Here is a 6,047-nt window from a genome sequence, read left to right as displayed (position 1 = left end):
TGCCTCCTCGTGTTTTTCGGTAAACTCGGATCGCCCAATAAAAAGAAATATTTAGTAAAGCAAAGGTGTATTCAGACATCTGCCTATCACAGCGAAGTCACATCGGAAACATTCTTTTGACCAAGCTACCCACCACAGCAGGTCGCTCTGATAAAGCGTCCCCATGTAGCCGCCGTTACTCATCGTCACCTGCGCGCACAGTCTGAGAGGAGAACACTCACCATGACTGTGAGCCGACTCACCTTACCCCTGCTTCCATCATACTTTTAACATATAAAGGTAGCTGGTGGAAGAGAGAGCAGTGTGTCAGGATTAATGTGATGAATTATATGTGATCATTCTGAACTGTGATTCTGTGATTTTTATTTTACTCAGTATTTACCAAAACCTGCTGTTCCAGTGAAGACATCTTCTCCAAGTGAAAACATTATGACTGCAGCATCGTCATCACCTGTTGAGGTCGAGGTACATGTGATTCCTTTATGGAAGGCAAAACGTGAAAATAAAGTGAAAGACGAGGCTGAAAGTAAGCAAGATGGCAAAAGACAACGAAATCTGGGCTGCTAAGAGATGTCAGGTCAGAGATGTAGAACAACTTCGCATTCTGGACCCAGAGAAGTGTAATTTTGTTGAGTACTATGAAATGCTCAGATACAGAGGTCACACATGTATAGTTATGGAAATGTTAAAAACCACAGCAGAAAAGCAAAGAAACTCAAAGACTACACACCACATTAAGAACACAGCAAGAGGAAATCTGAAGTCCAGTCCTGGCGATGAACCAAAACTGTCTAAGTTAAACGGTACGAATCCAACCGTGGAGATAAATCTATCAAACCTGATGGTTGTCTGAACAGTTTCAGCCGTGGTGGCAACAAACCTGACTCTGACAGTGACAGGAAACCTTCTGCACCTCAGTTGGAACTCAGAAGCCAGTCATGAATAGAATTGGTAAATTCTTCTGCAGTTCAAGAGTAACATCCTCAGTGATTCATCAACAACTACTAACTTATGGTAATAATTATAATAAATTATAATAATATTGTGGAGGTATGTAAAGACGACAGGAGAGGTCTCAGTGTCTCACTCCAACTTTATTAACGGATTCACCAGAACTCCACATGCAAAAAATGCCAAAATCTCCACCCCAACACTTCCCTTAAACTTGGGTGTAAGTGGAGCCACCTGGCGGCCCGCCACAAATAACCCCCTCCCCCCGAACACCCAGTAAGGTCTCTTTTCAGTCCAGGACCCTGGGCCTAAGCAAACGGCCAGAACGACTGAAACCTGGAAGGGAGAGAACTGGCAGAGGAAGGTCCATCCTGTGAACGAGGCTGGTGTAGGCGAGCAGGAAAGGCAGGAGGAATTTCAAACGCCGGCGGTTGAGAGGGTGCTCCTGAGGGGAAAACCAGAGTCTGTTAACCCCGTGGAAGGAGGGCAGCCATGGCGAGGGACCTGGGCCGGCACTACATGACTGTCCGCAAGAATACGTGCAGATTTAAGTCTGTCAACACACACAATTTCCCTATGACCCCCAAAATCCAAAACAAAATGTTTCTGGCCCGGTTCAATAACCCTAAACGGGCCGTCATACAGCGGACGCAGCGGCGTCCTGTGGGCATTGTGCCTGACAAAAACAAACTTAGCAGTCTCCAAAGTCTTTGGAACAAAAGTGTCAGGCAGGCAATGATGCACTGGACCAGGAACCCGAAGTGAGTGCAAAAGCGGGTTGAGGGATAGCACAGATGGATCGAAGCAGGTGGGAGGGTTTTCAGGCAAGAATTCTCCAGGCACGCGGAGGGGCTGACCAAACACTAGTTCACCTGGGGACGCGTCGAGATCCTCCTTAACCGCAGAGCGCAGCTCAAGCAAAACCCACGGGAGGCGGTCAACCCAATTGCCATCCATTAAGGAAGTGCAAAAAGCAGCCTTAAGCGACCTGTGGAACTGCTCACACATCCCATTGCTTGCAGTTTGTATGCGGTTGTGCGGTGGCCCCCAGTCCATCAGCCATAGCTGACCAAAGCTCTGAAACGAACTGGGGGCCTCGGTCTGAGGTAATGTCTGCAGGGGGCCGAAACGCAAAACCCAGGTTGACAAAAACGCCTTGGCCACCACCGCTGCGGTACTGGACGCCAGGGGGACTGCCTCCGGCCACCGGGTGGTGCGGTCAACAATAGTCAAAAGGTGCGTAAAACCTTGTGACTGCGGCAGAGGACCCACCAGATCAACATGCACATGATCGAAACGTTTGCCGGGGATGAAGAACTGCTCCCGGGGTGCCTTGGTGTGTTTATGAACTTTCGCGAGCTGGCATGGAATGCACGCCGCCGCCCATTCCTTCACCGATTTGCGAAGGCCCGGCCAAACAAACTTAGAGGTGACCAGTTTAACAGAGGCCCGGACCCACGGATGAGAGAGAGCATGTACCGAGTCAAAAACCCGACGATGCCATAAAACGGGATCTACCGGGCAAGGGCGGCCGGTGGAAACATCACAGACCAGGAGAGGGCCGCCGTCCTGCACGGGTCTGTCCTCCAGTATGAGGCCAGTCTGCGCGGATTTAAGCGCGAGGATGTCTGGGTCACCGCTCTGATCGGCAGCCATGGCGGAGTAGTCTGTGCCGACAAACACGGGACAAACAGTCAGCCACTTACCAGCCACGTGCTGAATGTCCGCGGTAAACTCAGAAATGGCTGCCAACTGGCACTGCTGCCGCGCACTCCATGGATCAGAAACTTTGGACATTGCAAACGTCAAGGGTTTGTGGTCCACGTATGCGGTAAAGTGACGACCCTCGAGAAAAAAACGGAAATGATGGGCCACCAGGTGGAGAGCTAGTAGCTCCCTGTCGAAAACGCTGTAATTGCGCTTGCTGTCTCGTAGAGTACGGCTGAGAAAGGCGAGCGGTTGCCAGACACCCGAGATTTGCTGTTCCAACACCGCACCCACCGCTATGTCCGGCGCATCAGTGGTCAACACACTCTGCACCGACAGGGATGGGTGGGTCAGAATGGCAGCATTAGCTAACGCCGACTTAGCGTCGGAAAACGCCCAAATCTCCACCCCAACACTTCCCTTAAACTTGGGTGTGAGTGGAGCCACCTGGTGGTCCGCCACAATATCTCTACTATTCATCTGTGTACTTCACCCTTGGCAAATGTATTGCAGGAAAGCATAGTTATCAGAAACCAAGTTCCACAAAAAGTTGGGACACTGTGTTAAATGTAAATTAAAAACAGAATGCAATCATTTACAAATCTCACCATATTTTATTTATAATGGAACACAAAATGTAGCATTGTAAGAAATGTTGTTCCTTTTCCAGCAACAACAGACTGGAAAAGGAAGTGTTACTGAAAAGAAACAGCTGGAGGAAAGACAGAATGAATAATTATCATCTACAGTGAACGGTATCATGAAAAAATACCAACGACTTGGTCACATTCATATTGAATCCCTCGGATCTTCAGCCTCTCCAGCAGCACTGAATTTAAAACAGTCATGATTCTGACATGGAAATCACTGCAGGAAGACTTGTGTTACCATGTAAAGAAAAATCCACATGTAAACATGATCTTATCACTGTTTTCTCTGGGTCAAAGGTCAATTAAAATAGACTGAGGCAAAGTGGAAAACTCTTCTGTGGTCAGACAACTCAAAATCTGGAATACTGTTGGAAAACTTGGATACCACGCCCTTCAGACTAAGAAGGAAAAGGAGCATCCAGCATGTTACCAGCACATGTTAAAAGACTGCATCTCTGATTGTATGGGCATTCATTAGTACCTATGAAACTGGCAACTTTCCCATTTTTTCAAGTGGACTGTATCACTGAGATCTTAACAGCTGGGGATTTTGCTTAGAAATGACAGTTTAATATTGACACTAGTTTGAGACACTCTTTTAGACAGTTTTCTAGTCGAGGTTTGGGTTGTGACTTCTACAACACTTTCATAGATGCTGTTATGTCAAATTTTTCATGTGTGTACATGCACAGACCACATGTGCATAATGTTGTGCACATAAACTCACAGATGTATATGACAACTCAAGTTTGTGGCATGAAATTTGTATTCTAATTTAAAAAAATTGTAATACATACATTTAATACAGTTTTTAATTGACACCTTTCAAAAATACTCAAGTACTCCGTCCGTACAAGCAAATTTAAAAATACATTCAAAGTCTGGATAATAACAGCTTAGAGGCAACAACAATCAAAAAGCAAGAAAAAGGAAAAAGATCCACAGGCTAACAGGCAGGGACGTGACAGTATGAGACAACAACAGCCTGGGCCTGATTCTCATACCTGCTTTAGTTCACTCATAATGTTGAAACTGTGGAGGGAAAAGCAGATCAGCAAATCTGATTTTCACCAATAAAGTTTATTTTTCCCTTCATGCACAGGACGATTTCTTTAGATGACTCTTCAATTAAAATGCTTTGGTTCTTACAGTTATGCAGAGTCAGGCATGAAAGGCTGCTCTTTGTGTCATGGTCCTGGGTCGTTGACCCAGCATTTTGTGCTTATTATTAGTAGTAGTAGTAGTATTATCTTATGTTCTGGGGTATTCTGACTATATATATTTGGGGTTGGATGTTCTAGTTCTTTGGTTATAGTTTGTGCTCCCGGTCAGTTTCGTGTTCTTTGTTTCGTCAGTGTATACTTCCTGTTTTACTTTGTAGATCCATGTGTGACCTTACTGTGTTCAGTTTTGTGCTCTCCCCGTCTCGTCTGTGTAATTAGGATCAGCTGTGCCTCCCTCCGGTTTGCCATTTTGTGTTCCTCGGTGTGTGTATATCTGTGCTGTATCCCAATTCAGGGTCTGCAGCCTTAAAGTACGCAGCCTCAACGATCCTCAAGGGCCGCGTACTCAAAGACCGCTAAGGCCGGAAGTGCGAGGCTCGTGAAATGGGACGGTCTAGCCTCCGTCGCGCTGCCCAGGTTGCCTAGCAACCATAACACCAACCGCTGGAAACGTTTCATACAGCTTTGTTTGACAGAAGTGAAGGAGAATATATTTTGTTCGTGTGTTTGTTTCTAAACGAGCTTTGTGTGATTTAATAAGTATCTGAGGCTGAGACCACAGGACTGTAAAACATGATTGTTGGGCTTCATTTCTGTACTGAACAGTCATTTAAGATTAGCTAGTAAATAACAATTAGCTAATGTTGTTCATGAGACTAAAGTGTAAATATGATACGGCCAATAATATAGTTATCATATTAATCATTATAAGTTATTACAGCAGTGAGTTTGAACTCTCAAATCAAATCACTTCTATTGTCACATCACATGTGCAGGTACACTGGTACAGCACATGTGAGTGAAATTCATGTGAATGAACTCTGTGTCAAATACTGAGCTTCAGTAAAGATTCAAGTTGCAGTTATTTATATTTCCTATCACCTTAAATCTTCACTCAAAGACAAGTATCTTTGACAGTGTATATCTAGATGTATTATATATAGGAGACAAATATTGTTCTTTTAATATGTTGGCATTACTAAATTTGGCTCAATGCTTACATATATGTGTAAAAAGGAAAATGTACGAGCTGTGATAACTGTTGCTGATAGAATGAAGAGTAGACTGATATATGAAATATTCCTTTATTGGGTGAGAAAATCAGACCATGTCATAACTGCTTTAAGTCATACAGAATAGATATCAGAGCCTTAAACAGGCTGACTTCTGCTAAATGGGTCAAACTGGGCAGAAAGTAAACAAACACATAACATCCTTATAGAATATGATGTAACACTATAGATCAACTTACCTCAGAATATATAAAGCATATAAACAATTACAGCAATATGATGCAACAAACACAGCAGTGCTACTAATCCAAAATACTCAAAGCTTCATAGAACTGAAACAAACATTTATTTTTAGGTCCATTCTGCTGCTGATACATACTTTAGGTTTCTGAATATTAAACTTGTTGCTGCCTTTCATAGTGTGTAACTTGAAGGCCCTGAGTACTTTCTCCCACACTGAAAACACTGGAATGATATAATTATTTGAACATTACCTAATAAGA

Source organism: Pelmatolapia mariae, linkage group LG10_11 (genome assembly GCF_036321145.2).
Source record: "Pelmatolapia mariae isolate MD_Pm_ZW linkage group LG10_11, Pm_UMD_F_2, whole genome shotgun sequence".
NCBI classification, from domain to species: Eukaryota; Metazoa; Chordata; class Actinopteri; order Cichliformes; family Cichlidae; genus Pelmatolapia; species Pelmatolapia mariae.
This window is presented reverse-complemented; position numbering follows the sequence as displayed.